The sequence below is a fragment of the Symphalangus syndactylus genome, chromosome 15, assembly GCF_028878055.3.
Source record: "Symphalangus syndactylus isolate Jambi chromosome 15, NHGRI_mSymSyn1-v2.1_pri, whole genome shotgun sequence".
Lineage (NCBI taxonomy): Eukaryota > Metazoa > Chordata > Mammalia > Primates > Hylobatidae > Symphalangus > Symphalangus syndactylus.
Window position 1 is genome coordinate 9,816,107 of NC_072437.2, and position 22,203 is coordinate 9,838,309.

Below are 22,203 nucleotides of genomic sequence, written 5' to 3' on the forward strand. Positions count from 1 at the left end.
AGGTTCGGTTTGGGAAGATGAGAAAGTTCTGGAGATGGATTGGTGGTGAAGGTTGCACAACAACGTGAAAGAACTTAATGCCACTGAATCAGACACGTCAATATGACTCAAAAGGTAATTTTGATGTTATGCATTTATTTTATTTTATTAGTACCCTGGAACTTCATACAATAAAGTATCAACCCATCACCTAGGTGTTAAGCCCAGCAGGTATTTGCTATTTGTCCTGATGCTCTCCCTCCCGCCGACCCGCCCACCGGCCCTGGGTGTGTTGCTTCCCTCCCTGTGTCCATGTGTTCACATTGTTCAGCTCCCACTCATAAGCGAGGACATATGCATATTTTTAATACAACAAAAGTTTTAAAATGTTACATTAAAAAATTAAAAATAAATTTACCACAATAAAAATGTTTTAAAAACGAGAAAGGAGGGGAGCGGAAGTTCCATCTCTCCTATGGCTGGAACTAACTATTGTATTATAGTTATATTTTAACATTTCACAGGCTAGCCCAAACTTAAAAAAAGTATGTCCTAATTTCCTCTTGAGACGAATGAGTCTGCTGTTGATTCATCACACGGCACCTTTACTTGCCAAGCCCCATTTGCTGTGAAATGTCAAATTCCTGTCTTGCCCTGAGATTGAGGGGGACCTGAGCCATTTTTGTAAGCTTTTCTTCTGTTGCCTCTAGGTAACTTCCTACGTAAACTGTTCAGCTGAGACGTGTCTGTCTTCACAGAATGTTCATAATGCCATTCTCAGCAATCCACACAGTTGAAGTGAAATGGGAACTTAAAAACGCAGCCCAGGGTACAGTGTTAATGTCACTGAGGCAGCAGCATGGAGGGGTGTGGGGAGATCTCACCTCCAAATTCATTACTGTTCCTAACTGGCAATTCCTTGAGATGTCAGGCCCCAGGCATCAGGGGAAGTAGGTAAGATGATTTTTTGGGGTGGAAGCTATCAACGCAGATTAAGGCTGTGGATGGAAGATGATGTATCCCGAATCTTGGGACCCCTGTCCCCTCAAACCAAGGGAAGCTGGGAAATCTCCCTCAGGGTAACCTGGTCTGGACCGAAGTCAGAGTTTTAGAGACAGTGGGTTCTCCTCTGCCCTCCACGTGTCCCAGAGGGGTCCTGTCACTGCCACATCAGTACTCACCTCGGGAAGCCTGATCTCAGGCCTCCTAAGTCGTGGTGAAGCCCGTGCACTTTAGTGTCTTTGGAGAACATTCTACAATGGAAGCTATTGCCACTGTGTTTCTACCTAGGCGAGGAGACTCATGGAAGATGGGTGGCCCTGGCCCTGGACGCACGATATCCCAGACTCATTCTATCTCCAATGCTTAGTGGTTTCCTACACGACATTTAATGTTGTAAGTTTGGGAACAAAACATGTTTTGATTCCAACTTTTGTGGATCCTTCCCAGTGATGCTCATTTTTGTTTAGTTTGTGGCTATGCTAGACTATAACCTTCTTAAGATTACATACCATGCCACGAAGCTCTACGCTCCCCTCACTATGTTGAGGCCTGCGGTTTGTTAGTGTCTGCTGGCTGTCTTCTGGGGGATAAAATGTTTCTTATCAGGACTGTTACTTTATTGCCCATAAACTACATATCTATCCAGTGGGATTATTATTTTTTTTTAGCCGACCAAACAAGCAGCAGTGACCAGTGGGATTATTTCATACAGTCAACTCAAAGGGAACATCTGCTACTAACCAAAATGGAAATATGCACGTCTTATTGATAAAAACCACATTCTTATCTGCATTCCTCAACCCTTCCTCAATTCCCTTTGATGGGGGAAAGTGGCTAACCACATCATGTACTCATTTTCCTTTCACTGTCAGTAAACCCCTTTCTCATCTTTATTTCTTGGTTAGGGAGTCTGACTTTGGAATAAAAAACTCGAGTCTTTCCTTTTCTGGAGTATGCTGTAACCTTTTCTTTTTATTGAAGTGAAATTCACATAACATAAAGCTAACCATTTTAAAGGATACAACTCAGTGCCTTTTAGTGCATTCACCATGTTATGCGACCACTACCTCTACCTAGTTCCAAAACATTTTCCTCACTCCAAAAGGAAGCCCCAAACCCATTAATCAATCACTCCCCATTCCCTTTCCTCCCAGCCCCTGGCAACCACCACTCTGCTTTCTGTCTCTATGGATTTACCAATAAATAGAATCAATCATAACGATGTGTGACCTTTTGTGTCTGGCTTCTTTCAGTGATCATGTTTTTGGGGTTCATTACCTCATTCACTTATGGGTGAATAATATTCCACTGTACGGATAGACCACAATGGGTTCATTCATTTGTTCATGGACATCTGGGGTGTCTCTACCTTTTGGCTACTGTGGATAGCACTGCTGTGAATATGTGTGTGTGAGTGACTACTTGAGTCTCTGTTCTGAATTCTTTTGGGTGTGTTCCTAGGAGTGGAATCGGTAAATAGTGCTGCTATAAATATGTGTGCACGAGTATCACATATTTGAGGTATTGCTAAATTTCTTTTTCCACACTGACTGCACCCTTTTACATTCCCACCAGCAATGCACAAAGTTTCCAATTCCTCTGTACCCTCACCAATACTTAGGATTTTCCATTTTTTGGGCGATAGCCATTCTAGTGAGTGTCAAGATGGCATCACTTCTCAACAGTCCATCCTGAGCTTCTGATGAGATGGAACATTTCCCAGAATTCCATCCAGCTTCCCCGCTGAGAGAGGGCCAGGAAGAGCCTGGGCAGAATGAGTTAGACCTTAGTCCTCCCAGAGGGAGCCCTTTCCGCTGTGCACAATGTAAAGCCTGCTTTGCTGGGATTCAGTGGACATTTACTGCACGGCCCGAGGAGGCCACGCTTTGGTCATCAGGATGGAGCTTTTCCCCAGGATTTCCTGCCCACTAAGGAAGTGTGGTGCATCTATAAAGAGCAGCTGGGAGGACCAGGTACATGCCAAGGGTTTTCCTTTGTGCTAATCATCGTCCTTATCAACTTCCATCCTCAGTCAAAAAGTCCTGACAGGAAAAGTTATTTTCATCTCTTTCTTTCCTTTTGTGATAAGTGACATTAAAAATAAAAACTACTCCCAGAAAGTGAAGAGTCTAGTTTAAATGTCTTTGCATAAATCTCAAAAGCTCCTAAATTTCTAAAGCTCCTAATATTCCTCCAACATCCTTGAGAAAAATATTTCTACAAAGTACTTCTCAGAAGCAAGCAGACGCTGTGGACAGGAGTGGTAATGTCATGCCCCCTGTCCCCCGCCCTGCTCCCACCACCAGACCATGTAGAGGTACTACTTCCTAAGAAACAGGATAATGAACAGTATCGTTTAACTGTTTGTATCTTTTGAGATGATGCGTTGTTACAAGTTTTAAACATGGTTTCTCTCATTTTGTCCCCACGGCAACTGCATGCAGTGACACGAACTCCAGTGGAGAGGAGAGAGGACGGGGGCTCAGACGGGACCAGTGTCAGGGCTGGCTGAGGTGCACTCAGCTCTGGGGAGCTGGCTGACTTCACCAGGCCCTTACTGCTCCAAGGGAGGTCTGTGTCAGCAGCGTCACCCGGGAGCTTGCTATAAATGCGGAGTCTCAGGCCTGGCCCCAGAACTCCCAAATCTGCATTTGAACTGATCCCCAGAGGACTCCTTGGTATATAAAAGTTTGAGAACCACTGTGCGAGACCACCATAACCCCCATCCTGGCATTCCTGAGGGAAGAGATAGGTGACTTTCAATAAGAAAAACCTCTTAAGCATGGAGTTGGAGCTCAGTAGAAAGGTCTGGCTTACTGGGTCATGCAGAGGAACATAGAGTATTTATGTGGGTTAAATATTATTTCTAATTCAATCAGTCTTGGCCTTATACTTCAGTGATATCTACAAGACAGAATCCATTTTGACTATCATGAGGACGAGGGTGTTGCACGTTGTTTTCCCTGTCTGAAGTCATGGCTGGGGTGCGCATGGGCCATCCGGGCCGGTTTTGGAAGCTGCAGTCTGAAAAGGCAGAGACAACAAATCCAGACTTGAACCCACATGACTCAAATACCACGACTGTGGAGCCAATGCGCTCACGGTCCCGACACTGCCGCATTCCTGAATTGGGGAATTTCACTTCTGAGAAAAGAGGCAAAAGATGATGAGATACGGGCATACGCAGTGCAGCCCTACAGCCTCAGACTTAAACAAAGGTGGACAGATGGATGACTCATCAGGGCCCCACATCACACAACCCTGTGCTTTCCATTCATTGTTCATTAACCTTAAAATATTCCTTGGGTAAGGGAGTAGAAAGAGTTTCATTTATCAGAGAAGGATAAAAACAGTCTTGCCTAGGATAAAACTTGCTTCACTACACATCAGGATTTTTAATCTACAGTACAGTATTTTACTGGTAGAATAAGAATGAGCTTTTCATGACTTACCAGCCGAAATCTGAATAGTAGGAAATCCCTTCTCCTTCCTAAGCGGACTCTTCCTGTCTCACCTTTTATGGGCACTGGCGCCCAGCAGACGCCCATATCCTCTCCATTCCCCAGGGCGGACCCTCCCTCCCTTCCGCAGTGTGTTCCAGACCTTCAAGGCCTGTCCAAGGCTGCAATTCCTGGTGATCCTCCGGGGATTCCAACCTAAGTCCTAGTTAATTTCTGTGAGCTCTTTGCCACACATTTCAAATATGTAAAATGTCCCAAAAGGCGTAAAGGACTACTTTTTAAGCTCTAGAAGAATAATTCCACCAGCCAAAATTTAGAAGTATTCGTTGTTCTTAAGGATGGTCAGTTAGCATTTCTGAGCAATTTTTAGACTACCCTGGCAAGATGAAATTAGTAGCATATTCCAAGGTAACAATAATGTAAAGGCTAATATTCGTACAGTATATTACACACATAACTATCAGCAGCCTATTCCATGCAACACAGAGCTGAGGTTAAGTTGGACACCTTCTATCTCTATCTCCTTATTTAGTATATAAAACCTCTGCCCCACCCCTGGGTACTATTCTTTATTAAGAATTTCAGTTATATGAGGTAGAATTATATGGACCCTTGGAATTTCTGCCCTCCAAAATTATTTGATGCAGACTGTAGCACTAGTGTCAATACAAAGTAAATAACATCCACATGTAAAGAAACACACCTTCACCTTTATGTCACTTGATATACAGACATTTACTCAAAATGGACCTAAATGTAAGAGCTAAAGCTGTATCCCTTCTAGAAGAAAACACAGGGGAATATCTTTGTGACTTTGGATTAGGCAAAGTTTTCTTAGATAAGATGCAAAGATTACAACCTATAAAAAAAAAGTTGGCTAGATTTAAAAAGTTTGATTGTCAAAAGATACTGTTAAAAATAAAAAGGCAGGGGACAGACTGGGAGACATATTTGCAAAACACATATCTGATAAACAACTTCTTCCGGAACATGTAAAGAACTCTCAAAACTCAATACTAAAGAAATGAACAACCCAACTGCAAAATTTGGCAGAAGATTTGAGCAGACACCACCAAAGAAGTTGTACACATGAAGAGATGCTAAACTTCAGTGGTCATTAGGGAAAAGCAAATTAAATCCACAGAGAGATATAACTGTGATGGACTCAAATGGTGAATACACACAGAAAAAGGTGGCCACGCCAAGAGCTGGGAAGGATGACACCTCGAATTCCATGGGCTGCCCGCAGGAATGCAAAAGGGTGCAGCCTCTTCAGAAGACAGTTTGGCAGTTTCTTCTAAAGTTCACAGGACCCAACAATCCCACTCCTAGGTATACACCTGAGAGAAACGAAGGCCTATGTCCACACCAAGACCTGTATGAGAATGTTCATCCCGGTTTTATTAAATTAGCTCACTCCTGGGACTGCTATTCCGCAATCAAAATGAACAAAGTGCCCGATGTGTGCAGCAGTGAAGGCTGAATCTCAAAGGCATTCTGCTATGTGAAGGAAGCCAGACGCAAATGCTACTTACTGTCTGATGCTATTTTTATGACATTCTAGAAAAGGCGAAACTAAAGACAGAAAACAGATGAGTGGCTGCCAGGGCTGGAGGTGGAGGGGAGGGACTAACTGAGAGGGCACAAGGAAAGTTTCTGGGGTAACGGACCTTCTCCATAGCATGATTCTGGTGGTTCTATGGCTGTATACGTTTGTCAGTATTCAGTGACTTGCATGTCAATTATGCCTCAATAACCTTGACCTAAAAACAAACAAAAGAGCTGAGTAAAGGCAAAGATGAAGAAGACAAGCCCTGACATCACAGGCGTGTTGCCCGGCGACCGAGATTATGTCCCTTCCAGGTATTCCTGCAACTGAGCTTATGCGATAGAGAACAGTTCGAAAAGGAAGGAGAGTCTACCCCTTTAAAGTGACATTTGTAAAAAAACATTTAGCCGAATGCTTTTTAAAAATGTCTGCCAGGGGCTGGGCGGGATGGCTCAGGCCTGTAATCCCAGGACTTCGGGAGGCTGAGGCAGGCGGATCACTGGCCAACATGGTGAAACCTTGTCTCTACTAAAAATACAAAAATGAGCTAGGTGAGGTGGCGGGCTCCTGTAGCCCCAGCTACTCGGGAGGTTGAGGCAGGAGAATGGCGTGAACCCAGGAGGTGGAGCTTGCAGTGAGCCGAGATCGCGCCACTGCACTCCAGCGTGGCAACAGGGTGAGACTCTGTCTCAAAAAATAAAAATAAAATAAAATAAAATAAAATAAAAGTCTGCCAGGGAAATAATCTGAAGAAACCAAGACCTAGCTTTCCTTGTATGGAATCTGGTCTGTCTGATGGTGATACTGACAGAAATTTCGAGAACTGTCTGGGACACAGCCCACAGGGCAGCAGAACTGAAAGTGGGTCAGGAGCGAATTAGATTCAGGAGTGAAGGCGAAGTCTGGGAAGCCACTGGTTTCTGTCATGCTTTATCTGCATAGACAAATTTTCAAATCCCAGAAGGTACCACCTACAATTCTAAGATGCTGTTATATAGTTTTATCTGAAATGATTTGACTGGGGTGGGCGTATATTTTAAAGCAGAGAAAAAGTGGATGGTCTCCTCTTCCCCACCCATAGTATCAGTGTCTGAAAACCCCTGCTCCTTCTTCTAAAAATAGGCAGCACATGGGCGGTTGTGCTCAATGGCTTTTAGCCCAAACTTTTTATAGTCTGGATATGATTTTGCCTGGCATGTGTTGGAAAAGTTGATTTTCTGGGAAAGCCTTTTATTATCTCTGTGCTTTTAGCAATAAATACATTTCATTTGCCTAAATGTGAGTCATTGTGTAATAGACTGACGTGATTTCCTAAGCCTGCTTATCCTCTAAGAAAACTTGGAGTCTGATTGTGGATGGATTCAGGGCCCTGAGAGTCCGGACCGCACCTGAGGAAGGGGCCAGGAGGAAGCAGATTCTGGAGCCGCAGGCAGCATGCAGAGAGCTGTGGCTGTCAGGCCTCGAATGGGTATGAAACGCTCTAATTTAGCACCGCTGACATGCAATGTGTCAATGCTCAGAGCATCACCCTCACGCAGCCTGGATGTCATGAAGAGGTAACGGATGCTGTGGTGGTGGCCTCCACTTACATGGTTAGAGAGTGACCATTAGCATAGGCGGCAACTACTGAGCTACCAGGATCACACGATGACTGGCAATTAAAAGAGCTAATTGTCTATACTATGACCTCACTCGCAGGTTACTAATTTTCATGTGCCAACTGCACGTGCCAATATTTTCCTGGTATTCTTAGGTCATCTTCACACCCAAGAGCATGGCATGACTCATGGCCGAGATGGTGTGTTCCCATTGCGCCACGTGACTGTCATTACCCCATGGGGCCTCTGCAGGTAGTAAGCAGCTAACAGCCTGCAGAGTCTGCCCCAGGTGGAAGCAGAGAGGAAAGGCGTGTGGGCGGCCTTCCAAAGGCTGGCTCCCGGTGAGCTGCGCAAGCAGGCTGCCTGCCTTCCAGGGTGACTGCTCAGGATCTGTGGCATAGCCCAGGGACAGGACCAAGAGTTATATCTATTCTGCATTTAGACTGAAAAGCAGTCTATATATATGAGAGAAAAATATTCTTGAAGTTAGCATTATATTGAGTTGGTTCCGCTATGATGAAACAAACAAACACCACATTGGCCAACTAAGAAAAAAGGTTACGAGCCAAAGGTAGGGCGGTGGGCATGGGGAGGGGGTTTGAACTGGCTGTGATGCACAGCGTTTTCCCCTCTTATCTTTATTTGAAATGTTCCTGAATAGGACGTGCTTTAAATAGATCTCCACCTTTTCTGTTGTTAGAAAATGCTTGATAACCACCATTGTCCTCCTTCTCCTTTGGCTACTTACTGCCTAGTTAACTGTTATTTTATTTTGACTTCATTTTCTTACCCCTTTAAAAAAATTTTATCTTTTAATTTACATACATTCACTTTTTTTGGAGTGTTATTTGGTGTGTCATTAACAGACACAACAAATAACAGAGTTGTGTAACCACCACTATCAGCAAGAGACAGAAAAGCTCCATATCACCCAACATTCTGGGTGTTGCCCCTTTGTTATCAAATGCTCCCTTCTCCAAACCTCGGTCCATCCCTCATGTTTCTGCCTCCATGTAGTTTGCCTTTTCTAGACACTCACAGAAATAGAACCATACAGTGTGGAGTCTTGAGCCTGGCTCCTTTCACTTAGCACAATGCATTTGAGATTCACCCAGAGTGTTGCTGCTACAGAAAGACAGGGGAAAAAGATAATTAACAAAAAAAAATTCTACCATACAGAAACTAAAGAGAAACACGGCTCCAAAGTTCTTACCTAGAGTATGGATTCATTTTATTTTGGATAAAAGAATATTTCCTTCTCATACATTATGATACAAAAACAACCTTTGTCTTCCTTAATAGGCAAACATAAGCCTCATTCCCTAGCAAAAGTCTTATAGATTATAGACAGTGATAGCCATTTGAAATTAGACCAATATAATCTAACTTTTCACATTTACATCTCTGCTCTTTGCCATTGGTAACTGATTATTTTCCCAAAGGCTTCACAAAATGTTGGACTTGGAAGGGACCTCAGAGAGCATCTGGGGCGTCTGAGAGAGATCGGGGTGTCAGCAGCGTGAGAGTCACCTGGGGGCTCATTACCTATCAGGCAGGGCGCTTGGGCCCTCTCCTGTCCTGCATTTTAACAGGGTTCCGGGTGATCGTTCTGAAGTGGTCCCTGTCCCAGGAATGGCCTGGGCTGGCTGCCAAAGTACCAACTATGGGGAGTCTCAGACCTTGTGAATTTTCTGGTCTAGCAGTTTGGGAGTCAGAGGAAGGAGCCTGGGAAGAATTTATGTATGTATTTTTCTTTTTCCTTGTTTTCTTCTTTTTAATTTTTTCATGTGAGATGGGTCATGTGCTGACATCTTAACAAGGTTTGAGAGAGGCATGTCTCACACATGAGTGTGAACGCCCCAGCAGCATGCTGATGACCCACAAAAAGACGGCATTTATCTATATGGAACACATATTTTTTGAGTCGGGGTTTTGCTGTTGCCCGGCTGGACTGCAGTGGCACAGTCATAGCTCACTGCAGCTCAAACTCCCGGGCTCAAGTCATCCTTCTGCCTCAGCCTCCCAAAGTGCTGGGGTTACAGCCATGAGCCACCACCCGGTCAGGAGTTGATGTTTCCAGCAAGGCCCCCAAGCCCTTCAGATTCACAGGCAGGTTTGGGAGCCAAGGAGTGTGTCTATTTCTCACGTAGACAGGTGAGGGGGCAGCCCGGAGAGATGAGCCTCTCACCCACAGCCTCTCACCTGGACCCAGTGGTGCTCTGCATGTAGCAATACCCACTTCCCACGCCCCGAGGGTCCCACACGCTGAGGGTCCCACGTCACAGTCCGGGCTGCTCGCCACCGCCGAGCACTGCTGGCTCATGTCTCATTTGTGAAGCGAAGGTTGGGGGGGGCCTCTGAGAGCCCTGTCTGCCTTGCCCCCAAGCCACTGTGTCAGCTCTGCAGGCTCTGTGAGCCACCGCACCCCACCCCGCCATGGCCATTGGGGCTTTTTTGTCCCCTGCTGCCCTGGCACACCCCTTCCCACGCTGGCGCAGTGCGCTGCACCCTCCAGTCTAACTGAGTGCCTAGCGGTTGGGCCGGTTTCTCTGGAACCTCAGGGCCATGGCACACGCAGCCCTCACAGCCTGCGGCTCTCAGGGTCACTAGAGGATGTGACTCAAGCACGGGCTCTCTGGGGGCATCTTCCCCTCCTCACAACTGGAGGAGGCGGCTGGGGCTCCTTCCCCATGGCACACTGCAGGGCACTGCCATGCTACATCCTTGTACCCACATTTCATGTGGGACCGCGAGGCCCTTGGAGGTAGGGACCATGCCTCATTCACACTCTGTCCCCAGCATCTCTTGCAGGATTTGACACACAGAACACACTCCATGTGCTGTCTGTTAAACACATGCGTTATGGCACTGCTATTTAACCCCTCTGCCTGGCTGCAGAATTCATGTTCTTCCCACATGGAATCTTCTATTTTTAGAACACGTTTCTGATCATTATAATGACTTCCCAATTTCTGACGCCGAGTATCAGTGGGTCATGCTGTGGAGGACTTCACCCTCTCCTTTGGTCCCTCCCACCCTCCATTCAATTCCTTCAGTCACCTTCATCTACCGGAAAACATCATCCGCAATCTCAACTCTTCTCCAAGCCCTGTGCCCGCCCAATGGAATTTCTGATTGTTCGTTCCATCAGATGTTCTGGTTTTATCACTTGCATTATCAGGGAGAAAGTTTTCCAGGCCTCTCAAGTGGAGTCATAAAAAAGGAGACCACCAGACTTGTGGAAAGGAGGGCTGGGCCAGTGAGGCCCGCGCTCAGCATCTGATTAGATAAATCAGACCATCTGCTGGGATCACTAGAAAATGAGGCAAGGGCTCTGGAATGCCAGGACTCCCTCCTCCAGATTTAGTTCTGGTAATATGTGAACCAAGTGTTTGGAGGACAACTGTCGGTGATAAGCCAGACCTGCGTAAGCAATTCAGGGCAACTACTGTGACTCAGGGGCGTAAAGGTTATGGAGGGAAGGGGTGAGTTTGTCAATGTAGGTCTGTGAGAAAACTATAAAAGGAAGATGTTTAATGCTTACTGAATGTCTCTGTTTTAAAATCAGATTTCAACCTTAGATCCAAAAAAGACACGTTTTTGTTTGGTCTTTTTACTGTTTCTAAGCCAGGGTATGAAGTCAGCAGATTCGGAGTGACATGCAGTTCCAGTGGTGAACACGAGGTGGCAGGCAGTAGCATCCACTGGCCCTTGGCCGGAGGCACAGATTTGCAAACAGCAGTGATGTCAAAGATTTTGAGATTGTTTTGGGTTACAATGACTCCTCTCGATGGGAGAGAGGGCAGCTCCCTCATTTGTCAGGGGGAGCTCGCCTCTCACGAGGAAAGGCCTGACTGCAGAGTTCCAAAGAGGTCGAAAGAGCACATCGAATTCCATTTTCCTTTCTACAGGGTGGTTGAACAAACTCAACCACTGATTCGTTGGACAATTCCCTTCCCTTTGACTTGCTTAAAGGAAAGTGTTCCAAATTTGTGTATTGGCGGACCTGTTAGGCCCAGCCCATTGCAGAGGGTCCATGAGAGAGTGTTTCAGGTTATTAGCTTTGACCCCTGGCTGGGACTAAGCTGTAACAGCAGCTGACATTTTTAGACTCTAGAGTGTTCACTGTTTGGAGCACTTTCCAATAGTCAGCCTATGTAGTCCTCACAAACCTCTACGAGGTAGGTACTGTCATGGTACCCATTTTATGGGTGAGGAAACTGAGGCACAGAGAGGTTTGGGCCATTCGGCTGGTATATAAAAGAGAAGATTCATATGGGGCTTTTCAAAAGAGTTCCATAGGGCATTGCCATCCACACACAGACTTCCCTTGAGGAACAGACATGACCTTAGACTCTGAATGTATCTTTTCCACTGATCTTCCTGAAGCGGTAATTAAGCCAAAAGCAGATGGACAAGTTGTCTACAAAAATAAACAATGTATGCCTGGGGTTCATGGAAAGCCATACAAAACCAAGCCAGCCACAGTCCTGCAGAGGTGATTTAAGAACACGGCTTCTCTGCTTTAACCCTACCCTGCTCAACTGTAGCCATTTCACGGCTCATTAATCCCCCTCCCTGCTAGAGAGTGATGGGTAGAAAAAGAAGGTGAAACCCAAACAAGCCATTTCTGTTACTTTTTAGCAACGCTGGTGAAAAGGTATGCAGAGGGGGCCCCTGGAGCTGCAGGCTAATATTCTGAAATATTAATACACTCCAGGGAAATATTTAGACATAACCTATGCTTTCTCTAGCTTCTCTGAACAGATTCGTTGTTGAAAACAGGCTGCCTTAGGAAGATTTTCTAAACAGCTTTGGAGTTCTGCATGCTCAAAAGGTTGGCTGATTAAGCATATTCTGAAGCAGGGTTTAGCTGGACCTTGGAGAAGACGAGCTTCGTGTTCCAGGGGAGCTGTGGGAATCAGGAGGCCACCTCGCGGAGGCACAGGTTCCTCGGGAGAAGGCTGTTGTGGCTGAGAAGGCCTGTAGGGAGGCCTGGGTGCTGACCACAGATAGCAGCTGAGATGGGACGTGGGAGACAGTGGTAGAAGTCCCTGCAGTAACCCCACAGGCCGTGAGTGAGGGCTTAAGAGCATTGAGAAGGAGGCAGCTGAGAGGAGAAAAGGGCAGAATGGTGGCCATTTGGTTTGTGAACAAACCGAAGTGATTTAACACTGATCAGTTAAACACGGATTCACGTGATTTGGAGCCCCGTGCAGTCAAGAAGGAAGAGTACCAGATTTGAAGTGCTACCGGGGTTGAATCCCAGCTCTGCCAGTTCTGTGATCACAGGCAAGTCACTGCCCTTCCCTGAGCCTCATTTTCTTTATTTGGGAAATGGAAATATTCACTGATACCACCTAGCTGGGTTTTCTAGGAAAGAACTGATGTTACTGTTAAATCAGTTCTGATGATCTTTCCACCAGATGGAAGAAAGATGTCACTGTTTAGATTTCTGAACAAACCAAGCTGCTATAACAGTAACACTAACATCAGTAACATATTTTGTCGTGAAGGAAACAAAAGGGTATGAAAGTGGCTTCGAATTTGATGTCAAGAAGAAAAGACAGGGGAGAAAAAGAACAGGTGCCGGGGGTCATGTACGAATGGGAAGGTTTTAGGGAGGTGCCAGATGACAGCACCAGTGGCAGAAGCCCACATATCAGATGGTTAACTTGGAGTCCATGTCCCTGAACCCCAAGGGGCTGTCCAAGAACAGAATGAGTCTCCCAGCGGTCAGAATTATGTTTGTTTACAGCCAGAAGATACCCTCAGGATGTCAGCAGCAACTTAAAGTATCTGAACATATATTTGACTGTGAACATGTGGAATTATAAGCTTGGCAACAACGCCTAGAGAAAAACCTGGGCTAACTTTGTGATAACTGCAAGCCCCCCGAGGGGAAAGAGGACGTGGCCCGTGAGTGGCTGAGCAGCCTGGCTTCTTGCTCACGGATGTCTCACGCTCCCTGTTGCCTTGAAGCTTGGTGTGAGGAAGGTTAAATGGCGGACAGTAAAAGCCAGATCCCAATCCAGTCTTCCTCATCTCTGTCTTTAAAGGTATCTAATATTTTGGAAATCACCTCGCTAGGAACTTATACAAAGCTACTGTCCATAGTAACACCGAGTGTCTGAGGCTGGTCCTGGAGCCACTGGCTACCAGGGCCACTTGGTGGCCCTAGCATTGGCCCTGGGGCGGGCGGGACGTGTGGGCTGGGTTTCACCATGCCGGGGTTATTGTCTGTTGTCTCTCCAGTTAACAAAGGGCTGGTGCTATCTGGACATCCTGCACTCCCCCTAAGACTCCCCGGTTTGGAATGATTATTTGGGCGAATGCTGAACACACATCCGCAATTAAAAAAAGAACAACAAACCACAAGAAACTGATCTTTCTTCAGTCTGGTGGAAAGATAATACATGGCTCATTTGTCCAGACATGAAGCCTGGGGTCCTGGGTGAGAGGAAACCAAGTGACATTAACTTCCATTCCAGAGAAGTGACTCAGCTGGCGCCGTGTTCTCATGACACGGGCGAAAACAGCCTCCAGAACACTGGTTCTTCCCAGCGGCATTTGTTAAAAGAGAAATCAATAGCAGTTTTCATCCACAAAATAGAAGGCAACAACTGAGGGCAGCCGTGCTGCCCCGATACGCTTCCTGAGCATTTGGTGTTACAAAGGTGTAGCAGCAGCAGCACAGACCCCAGAGATGCACTCGGTTCATTAGGAGCAAGGAGAGGGAAACTAGAGTCCTGGGGTGGGTCTGTGCTGATCACGGTACATTCTTGCTTTCTTTGGGGTTGGAATATCCATATTGCGATTTACCCATCACAGCCTGGGTGGTCAGCTTCGTAATATTAATAAGATTATTCCTAGAAAGCTTCACCCGTGATGTTTTTGTGAGATTTTTGTGCAAGAATGTGTGTATATGTGTGCATGTATGTATGTGTGTGTGCATGTGTAAATGTGCATGTGTGTACATGTGTGCATGTGCATGTGCGTGTTATGTGTATGTGTCCGTGTGTATATGTGTGCGTGTGTGTGCATGTGTATATGTGCATGTATGTGTGTGTGTGTGTGTGCACCTGTATATGTGCGTGTGTGTGTGTGTGTATATGTGTGCGTGTGTGTGTGCATGTGTCATGTGGCTGTTGTGGTCTTCTGCTCTCATTATGACCTGGGTTTGTCTCACTGCGAATGTACTGTTCAGCCAGGCAGGAGCAATGCCGCAAGGATGTTTGGAACTTTCTCTCTGTGTCCACGCCTGGCCATATGAAAGGCCTTCCACACCAACGCATCCCGCTTCCTCACTCCTAACGGATCCATGACCCCGACGATGGCCAGAGGGTGGCTCTGCGTGTCTGGAACTTTGGATATGCTGCAGTGGCAACACCTCTCACATCAGACAGAAGCGGGAGAAGGGGCAGGACTTGGGGACGGCCAGCCGACGGTGAAGCCAACTCTCCTGCCCTCACATCCCAGAGTGTGGGTTCATTCTCTTTTTGGGAAGCATGGTGATGGAAGAATTTTTCTCTATTCAAAAAGAACCTGGACATATTCCAAAGCCACTTCCTGTCCCCATTCACACCTTGAACCATGGCGAGCTGGTTTCTGGCCTGACACTCTTCTTCAAGGGCCTGCAATGCCACTATCCCCAGCTGTGAGGGCCCCTCCCCGCCCTGGGGACCCTGGCGGCCCCGGCACAGCTGCCCCCTCCCTCCTGGAATGGGCTTTTCTGGTGGCCATACACCCGCCTGGGTTTCTCCTCACACCTCTGGCCCCTTCCTGATTCCTGTTCTGCTGAACATTGGAGTTCTGCTGCTCTCTTCCCCTCGGAACTCATGAGGTGGGATACCTCATTCACACCAAATGGCTTCAGTGAACGCTCAGAGGCGGACAGCTCCTACCTCCCTCCTGGACGCCTCTGTCTAGAGGGTCTAGAGATGCTTTAAACTCAGCAGGCTTCAAGTTGAACTTCTTACCTCATTTCCTCCAACCTTGCTCCCAGCAAAACTCCAAAAAACAGAAACAACCCCTCCCCTTTCCTTCTCTGCTCCTTAACTCAGTGAATTGCAAGGCCCATAAGCCGGGCTTCAGAACCTGAAAGGGGGAGCCACTGCTGACCCCCGTCCTCACACTGCACTGGGAGGGCACTGATTCCATTGGGCTTTCCGCCAAGCATCTCTGGAGTCTGCCGTTTCCTCCACATTCCCAGCACCTCCTTCCTGGATCTGGACTTCCTCATTGCTTGCTTGCATAAACTCTGGAACTACCTCTGTGCACCCCGCTGCACCCTCATGTATCTCCTCTCTTAGCTGCCTTCATTCAAATTCTGAAATCCAGCGTGCTCTCCGACCCCTTTCTAATGTGAAAACATGAAGGCCCCTCTGCTCCCTGCAGAGTGAAACTCGGGTTGGTGGGTGTGATGCTCAGGCCTCCTGGTGCTGCGTGTGCCACGGCTTTCTAGGTGCAGCTCCTCTCTGCCCTGCACTCTGGTGGCTGGAGCCCCGCATCCATGGTCCCTCGCTGTGTCTGCTGACATCCCCACAACTGTGCGACGCTGTCCTCGCAACACTGGCCTTTCCATGTTTCTCCTGGCGAACTGAACTGAGGCATCATTCCTCCTCGCTCACTTCTTCAGTGTCCCAGGCGGGAGCTTCTCCAAGCCCTCTCCTGCAGGGTTGGACCCTCCCACACCGGCTTCCCCACCCGGGGGGCGCAGTGCTGCCCTGGGCCAGAGAGGGTGCTCGTGAAGGGTTGGTTTCATGGTCAGTGCAAGTAAATATCAATTATTTGAAATTATCTCCTCCATCCCAACGGGTCTATACCACAGAGATTCCCAGCACCATGGAGAAGCATTGCCTCCTAACTGCCCTGCCCTCTTCCCCGAGGAGGCGATCAGGGTGGGCTGCTTGGATACCAGCCGCCTCTTGCAGGATGAGCCCCAGGAGCAGGAGACCCTGCCGGGACCCTGACGGCATAAGGGGAGCAAGGCAGACTCTGGTCCTCTACCTTTCAGCCAGCAAGATTCAATTCCTCACAGTTTATCAGTCCTCAAGTGTTTAGTAATCACCATAGGAGTGAGGGCTGCTGCCAAGGAGACATATACACACACGCACAGATGTATACGTACATACTTGTTAAAATTTAGAAGGTGTGAAGAATAGGTGACAGAGAAAAACCATGAGAGAGAACAAAATGTATGAACTCTATTAGAAGTTAACTTCTGGCAGTGCAGTAGGAAAAGCGTCTCGGCTAATGTATAAATTACCAAGAAAAAAAAAGGGTCCCACTAAAAACACCAGGTACTGACATCTAAATTTCTAATTAAATTACAATTACTTTTGAAGCTCATCCCCCATAGAGAAACACCCTGGGATGTGCTCTAGGATGGACCCAAGTTTTGCTTCTATTGGAGCCGGTCACGCAAGAGTGAGAGGTGTCCATCTGCAAACAGATTTGCACGCAGGGAATTGCTGTGAATTTACTCACATGCTCCTGCTTATGCTGTCCCTTCCTTAAGACCAGACAGCCTGCGAACCCTGACGTGTATTTCCAGTCCTGTGCAGGGCTCTCAGCCTGGGACTGCTTGGGGCCTACACCTCACCCACTTCTCCCCCCATCTGCACTGATGAAGGAAGCCATCAGTGTCTGTAGGGGCAGCAGATCAGCTTCTGCAGGCCACTCCCACGTTTCTCTGATTTCTGACAGTCCGCTGGTTATGAACGACAATTTACTATCTACTTTACATTTGGGAATTACGGTGAATGCTGTCATAGGATTTACTGGCTGCTCAGTTTGGCAGTGATTTCTTTGAGCCAAATATTACTTTGTCATGCAAGACAGTAGCACTTTCTTGGAAGCTGCAGATCTGACATGCCAGGAAAGAATCCAGGCAGCAGACACTTGATCACTGCAAGAGCAGCCATAGCTTCCCCTGATCGTGATTCATCAGAAAATGACCTCCAGCCACAAATGCGCTTCATTGTTTTCAGCTGTTCTTCACTCACCTTCCCAAGCTCATTCCCAGAGACCCCAAAAATGTGCTGGGCTGATACCAGCAGGTTCCTGGGATGCGCTCTTAGAATCTATTGAGCAGCATTAAAACCAAGGCCACCTGCTAGTGGGAAAGACACGAGTCACTCTCCCCTCTTAGAAGATCCCAGAAACCAACAACCAAGGGAAAAAGTGAGGTGACTTCAAATAGTATATAAATTGTTCAACATGTAAGTTGTCCATACCGGCAGCTACCACCTCTTCACAAAAAGGGCAACTCAACCACGTTCACCTCCACAGAGCCGAGATCAGGTGAATGGGCCCTGACTGTGCGGCCATTCACGTCCTCCAGCCTCTCCCCCTGTCTAACTTGGAGGTCCCCTCCTGGTGTAAGTTCTATGCCCTTCAAGGAAAACGTCGGGTGATGGAGAAGACGGGTCTGGGAGTGGGGGCAGAAAGCCAGAAGGGGCAGGAAGGGAGAACCCTGCTCTCATGCTCCTGGGGTGGGGGCCGGGGGTGGTTCCCACACCAGGACCCACTAGTGGGCGTTTCCTGGGACACAGACTCAACCCAGGCTTCCATACAGCCTTGTCGAACACATCATGAGTCCCACCCTTCCCGAACCTCCACAATATCCACCAGCATCTATTTTGTGTTGGTCCATTTCCCAGCCATAATTCACCCTGGTGGCCTCTGAAATAATCTGCTGCGTTTGGATTTTACAGGGATTTTCTAAAATGTTTCTCTCTAGCCCAGCTCTCCCTCCAGGTACCACCCTCTTCTTCCTCTCTTCCCAACGTGTTTTAATTTTATTTATTTCTTTATTTATTTAATTTTGAGACAGTGTCTCACTCTGTCACCCAGGCTGGAATGCAGTGGCACGATCACAACTCACTGCAGCCTCAACCTCCTAGGCTAAAGCAATCCTCACTTCTCAACTTCCTGAGTAGCTGAGACTACAGGCACGCACCATCATGCCTGGCTAATTTTTTTTTGGATTATGTTGCTTACTTAGGCTGGTCTTGAGCTCCTGAGCTCAAGTGATCCACCTGCTTCAGCCTCCCAAAGTGCTGGCATTACAGGCATGAGCCACCGTGCCCAGCCCCAACTCATTTAAAAAATGGTGTGGATTCTACCCTTGTCTCCCAGAGGTACTAGGTCCTGTGGACCACTCCCTCCACCTAACCTCCTCTTTCTCTGGGAGACCTGTCTGTGGCTCCTTTCCTGTCTCTCTATCCACTTGGTCTTCATTTTCTTTTCAGGGGTTCCTTCCTGGACTCCTTCTTAATCAGTACTGTTTCTCAGCCCCACCTCCCAGGTCCTGCTCTTCTTCTTACACACACTCGGCAATGGTGGATCCATATGGAGACCCTCCGGTGAGCCGTGGCAGCTCCTCCTTGTTGTATTACACTCCCGGCACCTCCCTGTTGGCCTAGCACAAGCCACGCCTTGTGTCTTAGCTGGGGACAGCCTCCTGGCCTCCCCCTGCCAGGCAGTGAATTCTGAGAGAGTAGCTGCCTGATACAAGTCTGCATCCCCTGCCCATATCACAGAATCCTTCACACAGTAGGTGTCAGCATGTTCGCTGAGTATATGAATGATTGGAATATACTGATTTTTATAAGTCTGGTATTGTAGAGGAGTAGCAGAACCTTCAAATATGAGTCTGCATCTAAACAGCTCAATTGACCCAGAAAGTTTACCTTAAAAAGGCAATAACCATGACTAAAATGCATCTAAATACATCATACTTATATTATTTGCTAGCTTTTACTTCTTTGTTTTGAGCAATAACTGCTATGGTCTGAATGTCTGTGTCCCTCCAGAATTCATGAGTAGAAATCTGATCCCCAGTGTGTTGGCATTAGGAGGTGGGGACTTTGGAAGGTGAGTAGGTCCTGGTGGTACAGCCCTGGTGAGTGGAATTAGTGCATCTCTCAAAGAGGCCCAAGGGAGCCTGTTGTCCCTTCTGTCAAGTGAAGACATAGCAGCAAGGCACCGTCTATGAAGCAGAGAACCCTTACCAGACAGCACATCCGCTGTTCACTTGCTCTTCAACTTCCCAGCCTGCAGAACTATGAGCAATGACATTCTGTTGTACATAAATCACCTACTCTTAAGGTATTTTTGTTATAGCATGGACTATGAATGGACTGAGACAGAAATTGGTATGAAAAGTGGGGTGCTGGGGTAACAAACACTTAAAAATGTAAAATTAGCTTTAGAACTGGGTAATGGGTAGGGTCCGAAAGAATTTGGAGGTGCATGCTGGAAAAAAACCTACATGGCCATGAACAGAACCTTAAGGGTGATTCTGATGAGGGCTCATAAGAAGAGGGGGGCTGTAGAGAAAGCCTCAACCATCTTAGAGATTCCCTAAGTGGTCATGATCAGAATGTTGGTAGAAATGTGGACAGGAAAGGCCATCCTCGTCACAAAGCAGCAAAGAATTTGGCTGAATCATGCTCATCTACTTGTGTTTTGTGGAAGGTAGACTTCTGAGCCATAAAATAAGATATTTGGCAGAAGAAATATCTAAGCAAAGTGAGGGTGTGGCATGACTTTTCTTGACTGCTTACAGTAAAGTGTAAACAGAGAGAAACAAATTAAAGATGGAATTTATCAAGAAACAGAAAGCAGAACTGAAAGATTTAGAAAATTCTTAGACTGGCCAGGTAGTAGAAGAGTAGAAAACATGTTTAGGAGAGAACATCAAGATTGTAGCCAAGCAAACATTTGATAAAGAGATGAGTATGGCAGAGGGAAGCCAGACGCTGCTAATCAAGACAACTGAGGAAGCACCCCTGGAGGCAATCTTTGGGGCTGCCCCACCCATCTTAGGCCCAGAATGCCAGGACCCTGGGGCCAGAACAATTTCAAGTCTCTGCTCCCTGCAATTGGGTGCAGTGCTCCTCAGCTGCCCCAGCTATGGCTCCAGTAGGTCCAGGTGCAGCTCAGATGGTCTCTCTGGAGGACACAGGCAGGAAGCCTTGGTGACCTCCATGTGGTGCCAACTCTGCAGGCACACAGAGTGCAACAGCTGTGACAATGTGGACACCTCCACCCAGCTTCCAAGGGATGCCCTGGAGAACCTCTGTGACCAGGCACAGACCTGACACAGGAGCAGGGCCAACACAGAGAGGCCCCACGAGGGCAGTGTTGTGGGAGTGGGGCTCCTCACTCCTTATGGTGAAGGCTCATAAGAAGAAGAGAGCTGTAGAAAAAGCCTCAGTCTATCAGAACACCATGAATAATATTCTGTTCATGGCAGTGTAGGTTTCTTCTAGGTGGGGAGGTGTGGGAGTGGGGTTGCCCCCAGCACCCAGAACGGTGGAGTGACCAGTGTGTAACTCCAGCCTAGAGAGCTGCAATGAAGGCTGTGCCCAGTGAAGCCATGGGAGATGGGGCCGCCCCGAGACTCGAGGAACCAATCCCCACCCCAGTGTGTCCAGAAGGCGGGATATGGAGTCAGAGATGACCCTCAAGACTTAAAATAGAATGTTCTTTGCCCCGTTGTGTTTTGGACTCACCTGGCATCACTTACTCGTTTCTCCTTTCCTGTTTCCCCCTTTTGGAATAGAAATGTCTGTCTTATGCCTGTCCCGCCATTGTATTTTGGAAGCACACAATTTATTTGATTTCATAGGCTCATACTGGGAGAGAAACGTGCCTCAGGATCAGTCATACCTGGACTCTCACTTGTATCTGATTTAGATGATATTTAGATAAGACTGTGGACTTTAGACTTTTTAAGTTGATTTTGGAAAGAGTTAAGACTTTTGGGGGCTATTAGAATGGAATGGATGTATTTTGCATGTGAGAAGGATATAAATTTTGGGAGGTTAGGGGTGAAATGTTACGGACTGAATGTGTCCCTCCAAAATTCAGAGGCTGAAATCTAATCCCCAATCTGCTGGTATTGAGAGGTGGTGCCTTTGGGAAGTGATTAGGTCATGAGAGTGATGTCCTCATGAGTGGGATCAGTGCCCTTATAAAGGAGGGAGCATCTGTCCCTTCTGCTGTGTGAGGACACAGCAGCAGGGCACCATCTATGAATCCTGGCTCTCATCAGACACCAAATCTACTAGTGCTTTGATCTTGGACTTCCCAGCCTCTAGAACAGTGAGAAATAAATTTTTGTTGTTTATAAATTATCCAGTCTAAGGTATTTTTGTTATAACAGCCCAAGTGGACTAAGACAGTAACTGATTCACAGAGATTTGGTTTTCAAGACCTTTTAGACCAAGAGAACCCTTAAACATATAGGTGGATGTAAGCTGGTTAACTTATCTTGAGCTGACTGTGCTAAGCATATCAGTTTCTAATGATACGAAGCTACTTAGAAAGTAATGAAGCTGAAAGTTCTTCTAAAACAAAATGAGAACTTTGAAGAAGCTTTTTAAAAATAAGTTTTGCTTGTTTTAGTTCCCCTGGGTAGGCAAACATATAAACAAAGCTCCATTGTCTCTTCAAAACCCACTTAATTAGGTTTTCTCAAGTTTATATGGAAAACACCTTCGTAGAGTTTGACACATGCCATACTTCATATTGTTTTAACTACTCTTATTCATTTTGAAAGATACAGATGGTACTAAAATGAGTTGGGTTGATTCTACTAAAA

General features: G+C 46.8%; 1 protein-coding gene and 1 non-coding gene across 3 annotated transcripts in view; both read right to left on the bottom strand.

Moving 5' to 3' along the window:
* The window catches only part of COL4A2 (collagen type IV alpha 2 chain), a 212,732-nt gene that overhangs the window by 95,976 nt on the left and 94,553 nt on the right, over positions 1-22,203 (bottom strand). The gene's annotated exons all lie outside the window — the stretch shown is intronic.
* Positions 9,376-9,479, bottom strand: LOC129464281 (small nucleolar RNA U13). Its single transcript, XR_008651520.1, has one exon. It is a non-coding gene; the product is annotated as a small nucleolar RNA U13 (small nucleolar RNA).